We start from the raw sequence: 22,677 nt of genomic DNA, 5'->3' as shown, positions 1-22,677 counted from the left end.
GGGGGGGGGGGGGGGGGGGAAGTTGCGGTCCTTGAAAAACGAGGTGTACGGGAGTGGAATGCCTCATCCTGGGAGCAGATGCGGCAGAGGCAAAGGAATTGGGAATGGGGGATGGCATTTTTGCAGGAAGGTGGGTGGGAGGAGGTGTATTCTAGGTAGCTGTGGGAGTCGGTGGGCTTGAAATGGATATCGGTTTCTAGGTGGTTGCCCGAGATGGAGACAGAGAGGTCCAGGAAGGTGAGAGAGGTGTTAGAGAAGGTCCAGGTGAACTTAAGGTTGGGGTGGAAGGTGTTGGTGAAGTGGATGAACTATTCGAGCTCCTCGTGGGAGCACGAGGCGGCGCCGATACAGTCATCAATGTAACGGAGGAAGAGGTGGGGTTTAGGGCCAGTGTAGGTACGGAAGAGGGATTGTTCCACGTAACCTACAAAGAGGCAAGCATAGCTTGGGCCCATGCGGGACCGCAACTTCCCCACCTCAGTGGTCGAGAACGCCCTCCACCGTGTCTCCCGCATTTCTCGCAACTCATCCCTCACACCCCGTCCCCGCAATAAGAACCAAAAAAGAATCCCCCTTGTCCTCATGTACCACCCCACCAACCTCCGGATCCAACACATCATCCTCCGACACATCCGCCATCTGAGACATCTTTCCCTCCCCACCCTTATCTGCTTTCCGGAGGGACCACTCTCTCCATGACTCCCTTGTCCGCTCCACACTCCCCTCCAGCCTCACCACACCCGGCACTTTTCCCTGCAACCGCAGGAAGTGCTACATCTGCCCCTACACCTCCTCCCTCACCCCCATCCCAGGCCCCAAGAAGACTTTCCACATCAAGCAGATGTTCACCTGCACATCTGCTAATGTGGTATACTGCATCCGCTGTACCCGTTGTGGCCTCCTCTGCATCGGGGAAACCAAGCGGAGGCTTGGGGACCGTTCTGCAGAACGCCTACGCTCGGTTTCGCAATAAACAACTGCACCTCCCAGTCGCGAACTATTTCAACTCCCCCTCCCATTCCTCAGACGACATGTCCATCCTGGGCCTCCTGCAGTGCCACAACGATGCCACCCGAAGGTTGCAGGAACAGCAACTCATATTCCACTTGGGAAGCCTGCAGACCAATGGTATCAATGTGGATTTCACAAGCTTCAAAATCTCCCCTCCCCCTACCGCATCCCAAAACCAGCCCAGCTTGTCCCCGCCTCTCTAACCTGTTCTTCCTCCCACCTATCCCCTCCTCCCACCTCAAGCCGCACCCCGATTTCCTACCTACTAACCTTGACCTGTCCGTCCTCCCTGGACTGACCTATCTCCTCCCTACCTCCCCACCTACACTCACTTTTACTGGCTCCATCCCCACCTCTTTGACCTGTCTGTTTCCTCTCCACCTATCCTCTCCTCTATCCATCTTCTATCCACCTCCCCCTCTCTCCCTATTTATTTCAGAACCCCCTTCCCCTCCCCCATTTGTGATGAAGGGTCTAGGCCCGAAACGTCAGCCTTCCTGCTCCAATGATGCTGCTTGGCCTGCTGTGTTCATCCAGCTCTGCATCTTGTTGTCTCAGATTCTCCAGCATCTGCAGTTCCCACTATCTCTGATAGTTGAATGATGTGGCCATTACAGTGTAGATTACTGGTAGCATTAATGTTGGGAGCCGAACAGTTTCATGATCCTTGGTTTTGCAGTATGGTTGAGATTCTGTAATTCTATTTTTTTTCAACATGACTGAATTCCAGCATTCAGGGCAAATCCTTTTGTTGTTTTGTTTTCCTTTTGGAATGTCTGCTAGCTATCTTGAACTCTAGCACTCGGAGTGAAAAAGAGTCACCCCTGTGTTTCAGGTAAAGACAAGAGGATAGTTCTTCATCTGTCCTTTACAGTATGAAAATCCTCAAACCCATACTGGTACACACAGGAATGTTCATTCCCATTAGCACAGTCCAGTAGAGTTAAAACGAGCATTTTGACACCCTGCCCCTGAGTACTTTTCAAAAGGAAAAATGCAAAACATGTCTGCAGTTTGGGACATAACCTGCAGGGGGTGGATTGCTGTTGAAAAGGATGTTGCCAGCCCCTCGTTATTTTTGTATTCACATAAGATCACAGTGCAGTTCATCTTTTTTTGCCTCCTATCACTTTTAAAGGGCTGTTATTTTAAATTCCCTTTGCATTTGCAGGTCTCACTTTCCACGCAGCTACTTAATTTACATCTGCAGCCATTTTTGCCTGCATCAGCCCCCTTTTAAAAAGGCACTTTGCAACTATAAGTTAAATTGTTCACAGTATTCTGGAGTTCTGACCTGTGAGTTATGACAACACAAAGTAATATTAAGTATACAACACTTGTTCAACAGTCACTTCATGCAAATGCCATGCTCTGATAACTCTAACAAGACAAAGTTTAATACCAAAGTCTTTGGTATTACCAATGAGGAGTTGAATCCTCCATCGATATCCCATAGAGTCACCAATGGCCAGATATTTAATTGGACCAAACACAAATATTTGACAACAGGTGTGTGTCTGAGGCTGGCAATTGAGTGGCAAGTAACTCACCTCCCAAGTTCCCACAGCCTGTCCACTATCTACAAGATATAAATCAGGCATGATGGAATACTCTCCACTTGTTTGATGCTTGCAGCTCCAACAATATTCAAGTAACTTGACACCGTGCAGGATAAGGCAGCCAACGTGACCGATGCTTCGCAAACTTCACCTTAAATACTCACTGCCTCCATCACCAGTGCACTGTGACGAAAGTATAGTATGTGCTGTCTGCAACATGCAGCAACTTAACAAGGCTTCTGTGACAGAACCACCTGAATCTTCATCTTCTACTACGGAGAAGGGCAAGGTAGCAGACTTCTGGGAACACCAACACTGCTGCTTTCCCTCCAAGTCCACTACATGTCAGTTTGGAAATATATGCCTGTTCCTTCATTGTTTCCAGATCAAAAGCCTGAAATTCATTATTTAAACGCACTATGGAAGTTCTGTCACCACAGACTCCAGAACTTCAAGGCAACAGATCAGCATCACCTTCTGAAGAGCAATAAATATTGACCTTGCAATGATACCCAGATCAGTGAACAGAAATCAACAAACTGTGGTTTATGCCAGTGCTTATGCTTCACGTGAATCTTTTCTCTCTCACCCTTCATCTAATCCTTTTAACTGTTGTCTTCAAACTGGTAATTACATATTTGTTCAAGACTGCCATCCATTTGATTTTTCAGATGACAGTAAACTGCAGCACAATAGTTTTGAGTAATTCACACCGTTACCATAACTGTTCAAGCATATCACACCTGAACACAACCCTAGTTCCCCACCAAATATTAAATGTATTCTATTTGTCACCACCTACCATCCACGACAGAGCTTTCAAGTTGGCCTTAAACTGTGGCTATATCTTTGTATCACCCAATGTCAGATAAAGAAAGCCAGTAGTTTCCATTTCTTATAATTTTTTCCATTGAATTATAGCTAACAGACAAGCAAAACCACATAACTTTATTGACTAATGAAAATAAAGACAACAGAACAGACAAACCTATATCAGCCAAGATCCACTGAAATCAAGTTGGAAGCAGAGAAAGGGTTAAGATTTCCAAGTGCTCAAGAGAAGCATGCCCTTAAAATCAATGTCTTTATTAACTAGAATGAGTTGTATTTTCATCTGATGTCTGAGCGCTAGGGAGATTAAAACACAGGAAGTGTCCTTGACATTATTATTTGTACTAGGCCACCACATTCAAGCAGCGCCATTGTGATTTAATCTTTTTGGTTATAATTCAAAGATCCTAGTGTTATTCAGCTATTGCAGACTGAAAAGTATTCATGCAAATAAGTTTTCCTCTGGACAGATATGACTGTTCCCAAAGGAAAGGAAAATTGGCCAGTGCATATCATTGCCAGCCATCTAGGGGAGAGGGGCTGGCAGATAAGTGAGACAGGGAGTGCTCATGGAAGTGGGGGTGGTGGTGTGTGAGGTGGTGAGCAGTGATAGCATGAAGTGATGCAGGGTTGGAAGGCATAGAAACTGTATGGTAGAGTTGAGGGCAAGAGCGAGGAGGGATGGGGAGGAGAGAGAGAGAGCGTGAGAGAGAGAGCGCGACAGAAAGAGTGAGAGCGAGAGCCCTCCCTGACAAGACAGCCTTCCACATTTGGCCAGCCCCTTTGTCTTCAAGTACCATAGGGAAAGGTAGTGAAACTGGTCACTGTAATCACATATTGACATATTTTATGAAAAGGGAATAGATATTGGCAGTATCCACATTTTGATTATTTTGATGAATAGTTTGGAGGGTGTACAGGAGATCTATCAGAAAAGGAACTATGGGATTCAGTTTGTGGAAAGATAAAAAACTGGAATAGCATTCCATGGAGTAGAGAAGAAGAAGGGGGATTAGATAAAAGATTTTCAAAATGATGACAGAATTTGATGGAGTACCTGGAAAGAAATGGTTTCCATGAGCTGAAAGTTTGATAATCAGAGAACTCTGATTTATGATAACTGGCAAAATATCTAGAAAGTAAATCAGAAATGTTTTATACAGTGATTGTTATCCAGTACATTCAATCTGAAAAGATTGCGGAAGCTGGTTCAGTAATAATACAAAAGGGATTTGGACTTTGACTTGAAAGGAGAAAGTTGCGGAGCGATGGGGAAAGTGCATGGGTGTGGGACTAATTGGATAGCAATTTAATTGTACAAACTAATAGGCTCTTTCTGTGTTGTACAATTCTATACTTGTGCTCAGAGATGTCAAAGAAATGTGTGTATGGAATTTACAGGGCACTGCGGTACCTGCATGTCACCTCCACCCCTGCTAAAAAGTAGAGTGTGGAGGGGAACCTACCCACGATACGCCAGCTGCCCAAAGCCATGTAATGCTTGGAGCAGCACTAATTTGCTTAAAAAGCCTGCTCTAACTCAGGAGGAAATTTCACCATTGTGAAATTCACCAAGTTCCTGAAACGCCACGTTCTACCAATGGGGAGGCAATGGCCTAGTGGTATTATCGCTGAACTGTTAATCCAGAGACCCAGAAATGTTCTGGGCACCTGGGTTTGAACCCCGCCTCAGCAGATGGTGGAATTTGAATTCAATAAAATATCTGGAATTAAGAATCTAATGATGACCATGAATCGATTGTTGGAAAAAACCCATCTTGTTCACTAATGTCCTTTAGGGAAGGAAACTGCCATCCTTACCTGGTCTGGCATAGATGTGACTCCAGACCCACAACAATATGGTTGACTCGTAACTGCCCTCTGGGCAATTAGGGATGGGCAATGAACGCTGCCTAGCCAGCGACACCCTCATCTCATGAATGAATAAAGAAAAAAAACTCCAGTTCCAGGGGTATGGACTGTTGGTGTGAGAGGAAAGATGTCTCAGTATTTCCAGGGGACTTAGAATCATACAATCCCTACAGTGTGGAAGTAGGGCCATTTGGCCAATCAAGTCCATACTGACCCTCTGAAGAACATTCCACCCAGGCCCAACCCCCTACCATATCCCTCTAACATTGCATGTCCCATGGCTAACCTACATAACCTGCACAAGTGGGGAGGCGGGGGAGTGAGGGGGGTGTGAGGCGTGGGGGTGTGAGGCGGGGGTGGATACTATGGGCAATTAACCTGGCCAATCCACCTAACCTGGACATCTTTGGACTGTGGGAGAAAACCGGAGCACCAGGAGGAAACCCATGGAGACATGGGGAGAACATGTAAAATCCATACGAACAGTTGTCAGAGGGTGGAATTGAACCCAGGTTCCTGGTGCTGTGTGGCAGCAGTGAAAAGAACTGAGCCACCATGCCACCCTGAGTTCTTCCTTGACTTTGCCCAACACAAGTCTACGCAGCTAAATCTGCCTACCCTGCACAACAGACAAGTTGTCTGACTCTTCTATTGTCCCCTGTAAATTTTGAGACAGGTTGGAGGCAGATGGGTGATGGGAAGACTATATATGCATTTATGAATCTCCCTCACTGCAGTGTAACTCAAAGTCCAGCCCATAGTAAACTATTTCTGTCCCTCACAACATTAAACTGAAGAATACACCATGATTAAGGTCACACATCTTATGCTTTCCTCACTCGTTGTCAGCAATCACTCTTTTTAAAGAGCATGATTGTCCACCTTGGAATTTCTGTGTCACTGGTTACAGTTCTGTGGATCTGCCAATTAATCGATTCTAGAGAATCATCTCCATCCACACATTTGGCAGGTTTCCAGGAGGTGGGTCCCTTGGCCTTGAGATCACTGGCATTCCTTTCTCAGGTTACTTTTTTGTACTTCGTCTTGCTGACGGGTGTTCTAGAAGAATTGTGTCTTTTCATGCAGGAGGTTCCCCCAAGTCAGTTTCATCTGAGTGAGACTGAATGCTTCTAGATAAATACTTGTGCGGGACATTTTTTAACGTGGGAATGCTGCTGCACAGTAGCAGACAGAGTCCTTGACAAAAGGTAGGTCCATTTCCAGTGGCAAGGGAACCTCAATGACTGTGGATGCCCATACTGCTGCAGCGTTCATCCACCTTTGCAGGCGTTGATATTATATGATATCTTCTACCTGACTCACCATTGAGGACTTGTTCTGGATTGTGCATTGTCTGGTTCCTCCCCTCCAATCTTACCATCATGGCAGAACCTCATTTTAAACATGGGTGGTAACCACATTCCAGCTAGCTAAAACACGAAACAATCTAAATGTAGAGGTTACAGGTTTTAAAGGACTGTAAAAGTTTGTATAATCAAAAAGGAGCACAGCAAAGCAAGAATAATTTTAGTGTTACAAATTTTTGTTTGAAAAAGCTGAGTGTATGCTTTAATACTCAAAAGTCTTTTTAAAAATTCAACATCGTTTACATTTCATGCAAGTTTGCTTCATCAAGTTAATTGGCCAAATTGTGTTGAAAAGATGTAATCAGATTTACTGGAAGGCACAATATAGGCAACACAATAAATTAGGTAACGTGTCTAAACTCTTTGCAATTGTTGTTTCAGAGATATTTCATTGAAAACTTTCAAATTAGTATTTGTCCAGAAAGTTGCTGATTGTGGCCAATGTACCAGTACCACCGAGAAAGTTATCTCATCGAAACTGTGACAATTTCTCAACTAAAAAGGAGCATACTTGCCCCAGGAGAGTCAATAAGAGTACACTAGATTGGTTCCTGGGATGAAAGGATTGTCCTATGATGACAGATTTAATAGAGTAGGCTATATTTCCCAAGAGTTTAGATCCCCTTTCATTTTTTCCATATGAAACATACAGGGCAGAATTTTCTATTCCCTGAAGAAGCTTGGCCAATGGCGCAGAAGTTGAGAACATATGATGAAAGAAATAAAAAACAAAATCAGTCTTTATGTTGAGAAACAATTTCCTAATTTTTCCCTTAAGCTTTAAACGGCGACTTCAGAATTTCACTATTAAGCAGTGACCACCTTATTTTCATGCAATTACAACTCATTAGCCCAACTCAGCTCATTTATATGCCATTTTAAGTCTCCTCATCCTCTCCAAGAAACTAGATAGCACCAGTTCAGAACATGAAAGAGCAGTATCCTGGCAGTTACAGCTCACTGTTTATTTGCCCAGGCTTTCATCCAACTGTGTTCACCACAACACTCCTGCATGCTCCATGGACACTGTCCTCCTCTGCCCTTCATCGACGCAAGTCAGTAATAGTAAATTACCAGCCTCACCACATCATCATGCTTGGCCTCAGTCCAATCTCACACCCCTTCTATTCTTCAGGAGTTCACTTTGGAGCGTGGGGACACCTACAACTGGTACATTTCTGTCAGTGCATTTTCCAAGCTATAGCACACATGCACATCTCCTACATCTGCACAGGATGTCTCTTATGGTGCTTAGCTTCGTTTCTTAGCATTTACTCACTCTGCCTTATTTGAAGGCAGCCATCCTCTGTGGCTTGCAGCACTCTTTAGCATACAGCCTTTTCAGTGCTACATTACAGGCTGTCAGCCTCTGTAGCTTGATGTGCTGGCAGCTTATTTGGCAAGCACTTTGCATCTGCTTCAACAAAATAGCTGAAAGTCAAAGAGGTGCAGTTGTATGAGGTTCAAAGGGGATTGCATTTCAATAGGGCTAACGCCACAGTCAGAGGTTATCTGTTTTCAATCCAATGGGTGGCCGTACTCAGTCACTTTGTCCTATTAGAGCCCAGGAATCTATGTCTTTACAGTAAGGATTGGGCCATAGTTAGTCCTACAGGTCAAGTGCACCCAATTCAGAAATTACAGTTACATCATTTGAGGTGCTGTGCAGACATCAATTTGGGAGCTAGGGTTGTCCTCTCAAGACAATTCAGGAGGCTGGGGAAATGGTCGAGGCCTTCTCAGGTGAAGCCCAAGGAGCCTGGGGAAAATGGGAAACAAACTTGTAGGTGGATTTCATTGGACAGGGTTGTCGAGGGAACGCTTACAGTGAAAGGAGGTAATTCATTATTACTCTGGCCTCCACATAAAAAGCACTTTTGGCCAACAAAGGCATGGCAATTCACAAAGCCATGCTCTGGGGCTAAACTGGGAACATTAACAGTTATGTAAATGGGGATGAAAGGAAATGAAAGAAACTGAAACATAATTAGGGACATGGGCAGCAACATAAGAAAGGAAATGAAAGATGGGATCATTGCTCTTCTCAGGTGAACCTGCAAGTCACTCAAAGACACAAAACTGAAACTTCACAGTCGTCAACCCAAAGTCAACTATACAATAATGATAGAAAATGGCTGTCACTGCAAGCAGAGTGGTGGAATAAGTTGCTGCTTTTTCTTCAGGAGCAGAATAAAACTGCTTGAATTTGAGGCAGTGCTAAAGGCAACCTGCATTAATCATACATCTACTGATTCAATAATGCCCATCTAGTATCAAATTGCATTCATTGGCAGGTCATTCATGTACAAGAATGCACACAAGTGATAACCTCAAGCAATCATGGCCATTACACTGCTTCCACTAAATGCCTCCTTGTCATGTCAGCTAAGCAAATGTAATCAGATAAGCATTCTGAAGAAGGGTCCCGACCCAAAATGTCAACTTTCCTGCTCCTCTGATGCTGCCTGGCCTGCCGTGTTTCTCCAGCTCCACACTGTGTTGTCTTTGTAAGGACATAATCCATTATATGCCTCTTTATTTTGGGGAGGGGGGGGGGGGGGGGGGGGGGGGGTGGGGTTGTGTGTGGAGAAGCTATTACACGATCTCACGGCTAGAGTTTCACTCCCCAGTGTAGCATGAACACTTTGATTGTGCTACACATACTTGGATAGGGTTTCATAACTTACAGCTTCTTATTGAAGCTTGACCATGACTTCTTTAAAAAGCTTCAATGGCAGTGCTAGGCAGAACATGAGGCTACATTGTGATTGACATGATGGCTCAACAGTACCATTGCAAAATTAGTGTTTTCTTTTTGACTTTACTCACAGATTTTCTGTTCATTTGACATGAACATTGCCATGGCAATGGCAGGTGGCCTTGAGGTGTTGCTTTAAATGCAAAGACAATATTAAAGGGAGCAACTTCAATGCCAATAGCAGGTCCAACAGTAACAGTACCCTCCACTGGCTGCCATACAGTCTCCAGAAGCAGCTGCAGCAAGTGAAGATTCCCCAAAGAGACAGAGGATAATGACATGACTCTGCATCTACAGACCTTCCTATCATTTTCTAGTTAGTGGAACCAGTGTGGACACTGAATAAGGATGTCCCAGGCCATTATCATGAATTGTCATGTGCTGAAACAGGTCTTGCACTCAAAGACTGGCTAGTCATCCAGTGATTGCCAACGTTGAAGCTGTTCAGAATATTTGTGCCAATGACTTGTTTGAAGGAATACCTGGTTACTTGTGTGGGATCTTAAATAAATATTTGACCCTAAATGGATCTAGGACGTAATGAATGCCATTTTCTCCAAATCACTGCTGAACATATTCATTCCCTTTAGTGAGAGTAGTCAAACAGTCAATAACAGTGGGTTTCTCCATTAATATGACATCGCTCATGCACAGGGCTTGATAGACTGCAGCTATTTTGCATCCTACTATCAAACTGCAGAGTTTGTCAACAAAAAAGGCTTCCACTTCATCAATATTCAAATTATGTTTCCATGGATGCCATATTTTAGAGGTCTGCATTAGATATCCCGGAAGGTGCTCAAGTGCATACTTTTGTTGTTCATTCATAGGATGTGGGCATCACTGGCTGGCCAGCATATACCATTGCCTTTGAGAAACTGGTGGTGAGCAACCTTTCTGAACTGCATACCAGAGAGCTCTCAGATTCTTGGCTCCTTGTATTTGGTCCCGTAGTCTTTGAAGACTTGAATAGTTTTTTGAACGCATTTGGTCTTCAAAGGCCCAGGCCTGATTAGAGAGTGTCCTGCTCAGATGCAGGTTCACTATTGTCAGCTGGAACTGCTGGAGGTTTTGACATCTCAGGTAGGAGTAGATGGCACCTCTTGAGGTTCCTGAGATGAAGCTTCTTGTGTGTGGCTCCTGCTCGGTATGAGTGTCTGCTGACACCACCCTGAATCCCAGAGAGGAAGGCCCTTGTCCCACTTTTACCTTGCCAATGATGCTGAGCACCTAAGGATAGAATGATGGTGTGCAGGTCTGTGCACATATCTGGCAGATACAGAATGCACTGGATCTGGTTCTCCATGGCACTATTCATGGAGATAGCCAGATGCAAGCATGCTGAAGCCAGCATTGTACTGCTAAGATGGGCAGATCCTCCTTTTTTAAACCCAATTTACTAACTGTTCCTGATGAACCAGCCTGCTTTCCTTTGCCTCTGAGCGTATTTATGAAATCATTAATGGTCAAGACCTTGGAATCATCTTCTGCTGGGGGCTAAGCAGGTGCCAGGTCTCCTGCAGTCCTAAATGTCCAAGACTGGGGTATTTATTCTTCAACCAGCTGTGGAGATTTCAGTGATGCGCTCATCAGATTGTGCTCAAGTCTAAATCTAGAAAATTTACTTACCAAAGTGAAAGTCTGAACTAATGGAGGGTGCAGGGGAAAACCTTGCCAGTGAATCCTCAGTGTTCAGTGGCTTCCTCTTTAGAGATAGAGGTGGAGTTGAGGCTCTCGGGTGTTGGACAGGGAATTAGTTGTGCCAGAGGGAATAAAATCTTTTGCAGGTTAAGAATGAGTTAGTGCTGGTGGTATTAGGACAACAGCACAGTTTACTGGGTTAGGGTCCATTGAGGTCACCTCATCCCCACATGAGGCAGTTGCACTCTTCTCTGGCTAGTTCTTCTGACATGGTGGTCTCTTGGCCCAGCGTGGCCTCAGTGTGGACTTCCAATCTTGAGGTGTTTCTTCAAGCTGCAGCCCCACCATGGCTAAGCACTTTAAGACTGTAATGTTTGAACTTTCAGCTTTATTCTCTTTAAATAGGAGGTCTGCAATGTCTAAGTTTTAACCTTATTTCATATGTTTTACATTATACTATAATTGCTGCAATGTTTAACTTTTAACTTTGTTCTTAAGATTCTGTATGTAGGTATTTGTACCTAAGATGGAACCTAGTGGGGCAACATTTATACATCTTTCACTGTACACTCATACTTTTGTACTTGAGTACATGTGAGAATCAAATCAAATTAAATCAAATCAAGTATTTTCTCCTCTTATGCCATTATGCCCATTCTCCTCCCCATTGATCCTGGTACTTCGAGCCTGGTTTGGGACAACGCTTCCTGCAATGAGATAACAGGTAGGATTGCATATGATGGAATTAGATGGAAGAGCAGTTAGTGATGATGCAGAAGGAAAGGTGGTGAGGTATCCCCAGTGAATAAGTAGGAAGCACAGAAGGCATAACAGCGAGTAGTATGGCAGGAGTAGTTGGTAGACTAGTTGAGTGGACATGTTGCACAGAATAGTGAGTATTGTTGTCTATAGGTGGTTTGAAGTGTGTCTACTTCAATGCCAACAGCATCCGGAATAAGGTGGGTGAACTTGCAGCATGGGTTGGTACCTGGGACTTCGACGTTGTGGCCATTTTGGAGACATGGCTAGAGCAGGGACAGGAATGGTTGTTGCAGATTCCAGGGTTTAGATGTTTCAGTAAGATCAGGGAAGGTGGTAAAAGAGGGGGAGGTGTGGCATTGTTAGTCAAGGACAGTATTACGGTGGCAGAAAGGACGTTCGATGAGGACTCGTCTACTGAGGTAGGATGGGCTGAGGTCAAAAACAGGAAAGGAGAGGTCACCCTGTTGGGAGTTTTCTATAGGCATCCGAAAAGTTCCAGAGATGTAGAGGAAAAGATTGCAAAGATGATTCTGGATAGGAGCGAAAGTAACAGGGCAGTTGTTATGGGGGACTTTAATTTTCCAAATATTGACTGGAAACGCTATAGTTCGAGTACTTTAGATGGGTCAGTTTTTGTCCAATGTGTGCAGGAGGGTTTCCTGACAGTATGTAGATAGGCCAACAAGAGGCGAGGCCACATTGGATTTGGTACTGGGTAATGAACCAGGCCAGGTGTTAGATTTGGAGGTAGATGAGCACTTTGGTGATAGTGACTACAATTCGGTTACGTTTACTTTAGCGATAGAAAGGGATAGGTATATACCGCAGGGCAAGAGTTACAGCTGGGGGAAAGGCAATTGTGAGGCAATTAGGCAAGATTTAGGATGCACAGGATGGAGAAGGAAACTGCAGGGGCTGGGCACAATTGAAATGTGGAGCTTGTTCAAGGAACAGCTACTGCATTTCCTGAGAAGTATGTACCTGTCAGGCAGGGAGGAAGTGGTCGAGCGAGGGAACCGTGGTTTACTAAAGAAGTTGAATCTCTTGTCAAGAGGAAGAAGGAGGCTTACGTAGAGATGAGGCGTGAAGGCTCAGTTAGGGTGCTTGAGAGTTACAAGTTAGCCAGGAAGGACCTAAAGAGAGAGCTAAGAAGAGCCAGGAGGGAACATGAGAAGTCTTTAGCAGGTAGGATCAAGGAAAACCCTAAAGCTTTCTATAGGTATGTCAGGAATAAAAGAATGACTAGAGTAAGATTAGGGCCAGTCAAGGACAGTAATGGGAAGTTGTGCGTGGAGTCTGAAGAGATAGGAGAGGCGCTAAATGAATATTTTTCGTCAGTATTCACACAGGAAAAAGACAATGTTGTCGAGGAGAATGCTGAGATACAGGCTATTAGACTAGACGGGATTGAGGTTCATAAGGAGGAGGTGTTAGCAATTCTGGAAGGTGTGAAAATAGATAAGTCCCCTGGGCCGGATGGGATTTATCCTAGGATTCTCTGGGAAGCTAGAGAGGTGATTGCAGAGCCTTTGGCTTTGATCTTTATGTCATCATTGTCTACAGGAATAGTGCTAGAAGACTGGAGACTAGCAAATGTTGTCCCCTTGTTCAAGAAGGGGAGTAGAGACAACCCTGGTAATTATAGACCAGTGAGCCTTACTTCGGTTGTGGGTAAAGTGTTGGAAAGGATTATAAGGGATAGGACTAATAATCATCTCGAAAGGAATAATTTGATTAGGGATAGTCAACACGGTTTTGTGAAGGGTAGGTCGTGCCTCACAAATCTTATTGAGTTCTTTGAGAAGGTGACCAAACAGGTGGATGAGGGTAAAGCGGTTGATGTGGTGTATACGGATTTCAGTAAAGCATTTGATAAGGTTCCCCATGGTAGGCTATTGCAGAAAATACGGAGGCATGGGATTGAGGGTGATTTAGCGGTTTGGATCAGAAATTGGCTAGCTGTAAGAAGACAGAGGGTGGTGGTTGATGGGAAATGTTCATCCTGGAGTTCAGTTACTAGTGGTGTACCTCAAGGATCTGTTTTGGGACGACTGCTGTTTGTCATCTTTATAAATGACCTGGATGAGGGCGTAGAAGGATGGGTTAGTAAATTTGCGGATGACACCAAAGTTGGTGGAGTTGTGGATAGTGCGGAAGGATGTTGCAGGTTACAGAGGGACATAGATAAGCTGCAGAGCTGGGCTGAGAGGTGGCAAATGGAGTTTAATGCAGAAAAGTGAGAGGTGATTCACTTTGGAAGGAGTAACAGGAATACAGAGTACTGGGCTAATGGTAAGATTCTTCGTAGTGTGGATGAGCAGAGAGATTTCGGTGTCCATGTGCATAGATCACGGAAAGTTGCCACCCAGGTTGATAGCGTTGTTAAGAAGGCGTACGGTATGTTAGGTTTTATTGGTAGAGGGATTGAGTTTCGGAGCCATGAGGTCATATTGCAGCTGTACAAAACTCTGGTGCAGCCGCACTTGGAGTATTGCGTACAGTTCTGGTCACCGCATTATAGGAAGGATGTGGAAGCATTGGAAAGGGTGCAGAGGAGATTTACCAGGATGTTGCCTGGTATGGAGGGAAGGTCTTATGAGGAAAGGCTGAGGGACTTGAGGCTGTTTTCATTAGAGAGAAGAAGGTTAAGAGGTGACTTAATAGAGACATACAAGATGATGAGAGGATTAGATAGGGTGGACAGTGGGAGCCTTTTTCCTCGGATGGTGATGGCTAGCACGAGGGGACATAACTTTAAATTGAGGGGTGATAGATATAGGACAGATGTCAGAGGTAGGTTCTTTACTCAGAGAGTAGTAAGGGTGTGGAATGCCCTGCCTGCAAAAGTAGTAGACTCGCCAACTTTAAGGGCATTTAAATGGTCACTGGATAAACATACGGATGATAATGGAATAGTTTAGGTTAGATGGGCTTCAGACTGGTTTCACAAGTCGGCGCAACATCGAGGGCCGAAGGGCCTGTACTGCGCTGTAATGTTCTATAAGCCTTGGTGGACAAGGGGAGTTAAAATGAGTGGTAGTCCTCCAAGTGAGCGCTGGCAGAGAGAAGATGGTGATACTTCCTCCTGCAGAGTGCAGAAGATCATTAACCTTCTTTCTGCACTGCTGTGCATCTAATTTTAGTCAGAATACAGCACTGACCCAAGATGCCATTTCAATCAAGACTGAATCAATCTGGTGGCTGATTTGCAGGATATAACCTGCCTTCCTTTCCATCATCTCATTCAGGTCCTTGTTGGGGGACTGGGGGCTAACTTGCCTTTCTGGGCCATTTGCTGTGTGATGCAGCACCACAGAGTGAAGGGTAGTTCCTGGCTTGCAAAAATCTAAGAAGGTATGGAAACTCAGGTTCAAATATGGGGCCAGTGGTGTGAACACTGAAAGGTCCCAGCAGCAGCGAGCACTTCTGGCTCTCCTACCACATTATTGCACAAGAAGAGTGCTGAAGATCCCAGGTGAATAACCAATGAGACAAAGAGCAGAAGATTGTACAAAAAAGTTGGTCTGAGCCACGGAAAACAAGGTGCCATGAATCTTACTCAAAGAAACAATAATTGCAGCTGGGGAAAAAAAAAATCAGCCCATGTAATTCAGGGAGCATGGCCGGGTAGATGCTGAGAAATGTTTATGCTGGCTGAAAAGTCTGGAATACAGTGGGGGTCAGCCTTTGAAATACAAGAAGAAATTTCTGCACAACAACATTTTGAATCTTTGGAAGTCTTTTTTACTCACAGAGAGCTACGGATACTCAGTCGTTAAGTATGTTTCAGACAGAGGTGAATAGATTTTGCATTAATTACTTCAATAATACTTTTCAGTTTAGTAATTGTAACAGTCCAATTTGCTACACAGTGACCAGAAGTGTGTATTTTAAAAGTTAGGTGAGAAGAAAATCTTGAAAATCGGACTGTTTTCAAGCTACTCCAACAATAAAATGAACATTTGACCTTCTTTTTGAAGTATTGGCAAGGGATCTTTTATATCCACCTAAGGGACTTCAGTTTCATGCCTCAATGAAGGACAGCACCTCTGACAATGTAGCACTCTCACCAGTGCAGCACCAGATTGTCTGCTTTACAGAAGTTGGATTTGAACTCTTACTCTTGTGACTCATTAAAAATAGTAATGCCCATTGAGCCACTGCTGACAAAACTTTTGTTTTATAATCCTCCTATGAATTGCTTATTTTATGTTAAAAGGTGCTATACAATTGCAATCTATTGTTAATGATGCTAGACCATACCACAATTAATTGTAGTGTCCTTCTTACATGCAAATCTCTGAATGTGGCTTTATTATTTCAGGAATTGATTTAGCAATGAATTATAAAACAGGCATATAATGAAACAGGTACAATATACTTAATTAAACTTACTTTAGCACCAACAACAGTTCTATATACTGACAAGTGGGAAGCTTTCAAAAGTGTGATAACGAGAGTTCAGAGGCATTATGTTCCTGTTAGAGTGAAAGGTAAGACTGGTAAGATTAGGGAACAATGGATGAATAAAGATATTGAGGCTCTAGTCAAGAATTAAAAAGAATCATAGATATAGACAATTGGGATCAAATCAACGTCATGAACAGTATAAACAGTCTAGGGGCATTTTTAAGAGGGAAATCAGGAAGGCAAACAGAGGATAATCCAAAGAGATTCTACAGCACATTAAGAACAAAAGACCCACTAGAGAGAGAGCAGGGCCCCTTAAAGATCAACAACGTTGTCTTTGTGTTGAACCTCAGGAGATGGGAGAGATATTAAATGAATACTTCACGTCAGCTTTTAACTATGGAGAAAGAAATAGAGGCTAGAGAACTCCGGGAAATAGATATTGATGTTTGAAAAGAGTTCATATTACAGTAGAGGAAGTGCTGGAGGTCTTAGAAAGCATACAAGTGGGTAAATCTCCAGGACCTAATTAAATATATCCCAGGATGTTGTGGGAAGTTAGGGAGGAAATTGCAGGCACCCTAGCAGAGATATTTGTATCATCTATAACCACGTGAGAGATGCCAGAGGACATGGTGGGGGTGGCTAATGTTGTGCCTTAATTTAAAAAAAGGATGTAAGCAGCAGCCTGGGAACTACAGACCTGCAAGTCTGACATTGGTGGTGGCTAAGTTGTTGAAGGTGATTCTGAAAGATAGGATTTACATACATTTAGGGAGGCAAGGAATGATTAGAGATAGTCAGCATGGTTTTTGTGTAAGGGAAATCAGGTCTCACAAACTTGGTTGAGTTTTTTGGAGGAAGTAACCAACAAGAATGAGGAGGACAGAGTGGTAAATGTTGCTTACTTCGATTTTAGTAAACCCTTTGATAAGGTTCCATGTGGTCAACCAATTAGTAAAGTTAGGTGACATGAGATTCGGGGTGAGCTTGCCAATTGGATACAAAATTGGCTTAATGGTAGGAGACAGAGGGTGGTGGTGGGGAGGGTTGTTATTTTGACTGGAGGCCTGTGACTAGTGGTGTTCCACAGGGATCAGTTCTGGGTCCACTTTTGTCATTTATATAAACGATTTGGATGAGAACATAGGAGGCATGGTTAGTAAGTTTGTGGATGATACCTGAATTGGTGGTATAACGGAAATGAAGTAGGTTATCTAAGATTACAAAGAGATCTTGATAAATTGTTTCAATGGGCTGAGGAGTGGCAGATGAAGTTTAATTTGGATAGATGCAAGGTATTGCATTTTGGTAAAATAAACAAAGGCAGGACTTATACAATTAATGGTAGGGCCCTGTAGAACAGAGCTGTGGGGTTCAGGTACATAGTTCTTTGAAATTTGCGTCCGATATAGACAGGGTGGTTCAGAAGGCAATTAGCATTGCCTTCATTGCTCACACTTTTGAGTGTAGGAGTTGGAACATCAGGTTGAGGTTGTGCAAGACATTGGTGAGGCCTCTTCTGGAGTACTGTGTGCAGTTCTGGTCATCCTGTTATTGAAAGTACATTATTAAATTGGAGACAGTTCAGAAAAGATTTACCAGAATGTTGCCAGGAATGGAGGGTTGGATTTATAAAATTAGGCTGGATAGCCTAGGACTTTTTTTCACTGGAGCTTAGGAGGTTGTACGGTGACCTTTTAGAGGTTTATAAAATAATGAGTGGCAAAGATAAGGTGAATCGCAAGGGTCTTTTCCCTAAGGCAGGGGCATTCAAAACTTGGGGGCATACTTTTAAAGTGAGAGATGCTTTAAAAAGGACGAGGGACAACTTATTTTTTATACAGAGTGATGAGTGTGTGGAAAGAACTGCCAGAGGGTGTGGATGCCAGTACACTTACAACATTTAAGAGACAGTACACAAATGGGAAAGGTTAAGAGGGGTATGGGCCAAATATAGGCAGATGGGGCTAGTTTAGCTTGGGAACATGGTTGGCGTGGACAAGTTGGACCGAAGGGTCTGTTTCCGTGCTATATGACTCTATATTCATTACTGATACAATTAATCTGAATATTGCTGGTTTATATAAAGAGGGAGTCTTGCAGATCATTTTTTAATGTACAAGGATTGCATAATAACTGGTTAACAAATGTTTGAGATTTTGTATAAATAACAGTCCTCCCAAAATCAGGGAGAAACAGGAAGCAGCGAATGATACCCTATGCATTTTGCTGTCAACAACAGTTCTATCACTGAAAGAAACCAGGGAAGTGCTTGTGTGGGAGAGCGCATTGTATCAAATAGTGAAATATATCCTTGTTTGTTAAAGCAGCAAATGTATTTGATATCAGAGAATTGTTGTTTTGGCAAAGGTCAAATAATGCTTACATCCTACTCAATCAAGTGAAACAATTGGCAGTTTCAGTCCCACCAGTTATGAGAATCAATCCTTCGTCTGCATAATGAAATTGTTTATATGTGAAGTTGTTGTACAAATTGACCTGTAGTAAATGGGACAATTTTTATAGGTATTATCGTAGTTCGAATGCACTCCTCGTTAGCCTTTCACATTCCACCAACTAATAAGCTAGGCACCATCTAAAATCTTGTCGCCAGTTTCTGAACTTTTACCATAATGCTGTTCCACCATCATTACCGTTAAGCAACATAGTCTACCAGTTAATTCTTGTTCTTGCTTTCAAACCCATTCTTGGCCTTATCCCTCAATTTTCAATAATCTCTTTAGGCACGATAACCTGCCAAGATACCACATTCCTCAAATTCTGGTTTCTTAGTGAATATCCTCCACTTTAACTTCTCCACAGTTGGTGGTCATGCCTGTTAATGGTATGTTCATTGTATTATCACTATTAAGGCATCAAGGTGGAGGCAAATTGATTAAATACCTCAAGAGGATATAAAAGAAGACTTCCAACAGTATGCCTGAGATTTGCCACAACTGGAAAAAGGGTATTTTAATTTAATAAGTTTCCCTTGATTTTGTTCCAATGCAGTGCTATTTTAAAGGGTGATCATTAGTTTATTTTCTTTTATTAGTTAATTAATACTCAAAAGGGTATAGAGACACTGGGACACTGGGTGTTAGTTAGGGAAGAGGCAGACACTTGAAATATGGCATTCTGTAATCAATCTAATAGTAATTAAAATATTGGCACATGGTTTCTGATTTCAACTAAATTCAGAAAGAGTTAATAATCCCTCTCTAAAGCATGGTCTTTCTAGGTGTTATTCCTAGAATGTGCGTTCTGCAAAACCTCTCTTCGATCAAGGTTTTGGTCACTGCCGAATTAGCTCCTTGAGTTCATTGGCGTCACATCTTTTTTTTAATGCCCTGTGAAGTGCCTTGGGATGTTTCATTACGTTGAAGATGCTATGTAAATACAAGTTGTTGTAATAATGCAATGTAATAACATATTTAGACTACACAAATTTGTTTTGAGTTTACACAGTGAGATAATTTCAGAGAACCAGTACAAAAACAACTGCACAAGCTAGAATAATTTAGCTTCTTTGAATCCCCTCTTAAGTTATTCTCCATTCGTAACATCAATAATAGTCAGAGAGTTTAGCATGTGCAAGACTAGCACTCTATTTGATCTGGTAAATTACAGCCAACACCCATCATTACACTGGGTTGATGCTTTTGTAGTAATTCACGGTTTAAAAGCTTAGTTACTATTTTAACTTTGTAAAACTTTAAAGCAGCACAAAAACTGCACATCTGATATTTGCAACAAGCTGATCCTTCAATTCAACTGTTGCTGAAAAGGTCTCTCATCATTATATCATCTGAAACTAAACTCAGCCTGTTGAGATCTTCACTATTGGTACTAAAAACTAGACTTTAAATATTTTACTAAGACACAATTTCCTAATAAAATGCAAACCAGACATGTCTTGAATTATTTTCATTGGTGCCAAAGAACTGGATAATTCCAAAGCATAATCTGAGTCAGTTTGGTAAGAAAGTTTTCAGAGACAACAATTTGGGACAAAATTAATTGTTACTTGGACTAATGCAGGTTTCCTTGAGGAAATTGAAAACATCTACCAATATTCTGACTATTTATGTTTATTATCCTTACGAGAGTAAGCACAACCCGTACTGATCGGCTACTCCACTGTAGACTGGGAACTGTGTTTCCTGATTGGTGCCTATTTTTACGTTGCTCAATCTCACCGAATTTATAGCGCTAGATGTCATAACAATTGAGTATACTGTGACCCAAATCATGTCATTCAATATCTAGGAATGAAACAGAAGGCCCACCACACTTGAGATGAATGCTTTTTCCGCTGGAGACAGGTTTGCTGGATACATTTTCAGAGTTGTAGAATCAGAATGATAACATCATGAAGATATTTTAAGATTAGAATAAACTACATAGTATCTTTCAAAATGGTTTCCAAAATTTGCTAAGTTTTTAAAGGTATATTGTGTATTTGTCTTTTACTTTATCCGATGTGTTCCTTCTTTGTCCTGAATCTGGTGTTTCATTATTTGAAATTGTAATCATGCTTAAAGATATTGAAACGCAAAACGTCTCACTTTTGTGAAATGGAACTTGGAACAGCAACAGATCAAATTTAATCAAAACAGGATTGCTGATTCAGAAGTAGACACTGTATTAAATTTAGAATTACAATTATTACAGCTCCACCAAGATGCGTTTTAAATAATTCTTAAAGTTTATAACGTAAAATGCAAAAGAAAGATTGGTCTAAGTTCCCTAATTTCTGAGACCAGGACCTGAAAATGTGCATATGGATTTGTTGTTAGTCTTCACAAAATGTCTGGTGAAAGTTGCCAACAAATATCAAATATGAACTGACCAACAAGCTATTAAATAAATACTCTTCATTGAGAGCAGCCAATGTGACATCAGCCACCTTAAATTGTCTGCTCCACTCACCCACTGTAACCACCCCTCTGAACCTGTTGCACTTGTTCCCTCAGGTCTAACCTTCACCTTATCAAACCTGACAATAAGGGTGGTGCAGTCGTCATCTGGCAGAGGCTCTTAGACACGTCCTCCAATCTCCCACTGGATCACTACTTCTCCAGTTAAACATCAGGCTGTAGCTTTCAAGACTGTCAGGAATCTCATCTCCTCTGAAGATTTCTTTTCCACAGCTTCCCACTTCAGACCCCAATCCTGCACAGCTCACTATTCCCTTCTTCCCAAAATCCACAATCAGGACTGCTGCAGCAGACCCATTGTTTCAGCCTCTTTCTGCCTTACCAACTTATTTCTTCCTATCTATCTGCTCTATCTTCGCTTCCTTGTTCAGTCTCTTGCCTCTTCCATTATGATTCTTCTGCCCCTATACGTCAGTTCCACAATTTCCAGTTTTCTGGTTCTAGCTGCCTCCTCTTCACAATGGATGTGCAATCCCTTTACATTTCTATTCCCTATCAGGATGGTCTGAAGGCTCTGCTTCTTCCTTGAGAAGAGGCCTGCACAGCCCACATCCACCACCACCCTCATATGCTTGGCCAAGCTTGTTCTCACTTTGAACACCTTTTCCTTTCATTCAACTCATTTTCTTCAAGTCAAAGGTGTGGCCATTGGTGCCACATGGGTCGCAGATATGCCTGTCGCTTTGTGCATTTGTGAAACATTTCCATTCAAGTATTGTTTGGGCCTCACCCACAACTCTTTCTCTGATACATGATATCTTGGTGCTGCTCCCTGCTCACATCTGGAATTGTAAAAATTAATGAGTTTTGCTTTCAACTTACTTCCTTTAGCTGATCCATCTCAGACTCTACCCTTTTCTTCCTAGACTTTACCGTTTCTATTTCTGAAGATCGACTGTCCACTAATATTCATTACAAGCCCACCAGTGGCCTCAACTTAACCTCCTTACTGCAAGGATTCCATTCCATTCTCCCCGTTTTTCTGTTGTATCTGTTCCAACAATGCCACTTTCTTTCGAACTTCCTCCAAAGTGACCTTTTTCCTTAACTGAAGATTGTCCCCCACCCTCCCATTCTGGTTGGCAGAGCCTTCAACTGACTCACTTCCGCCATCACCCTTCTCCTCCTTCCCAGGAGGACAACAAAGTTCCCCTTATCCTTTAAGGCTCATTACTCTTCACATTCAAAAAGATCATTCTCTGCCAATTCTGCCACCTCCATCAGGATGCTAAACACATCTTTCTCTCCCTGCCACTGCCAGCATTCCACAGGGACCGTTCCCTTCATAACACTTTGGTCCACTTCCATTACTGCTAATACTCCTCATTCCCCCATTGCACCTTCCCATGCAATCACTGAAGATGCAACACTAGCCCATTCATCTCCTCCCTCTTCACCTTCCAGGTGAAGTGGCATTTCACTTTTACTTCTTTCAATCTAGTCCATTGCATTAGCACGACCAAATGCTGACTGGATGACTACTTTGCAGAACACCTCTGCTTTGTCTGCAAGAATGACCTCGA

This window comes from Rhincodon typus, chromosome 21 (genome assembly GCF_021869965.1).
Source record: "Rhincodon typus isolate 14 chromosome 21, sRhiTyp1.1, whole genome shotgun sequence".
In the NCBI taxonomy this organism is placed as follows: Eukaryota; Metazoa; Chordata; class Chondrichthyes; order Orectolobiformes; family Rhincodontidae; genus Rhincodon; species Rhincodon typus.
This window is presented reverse-complemented; position numbering follows the sequence as displayed.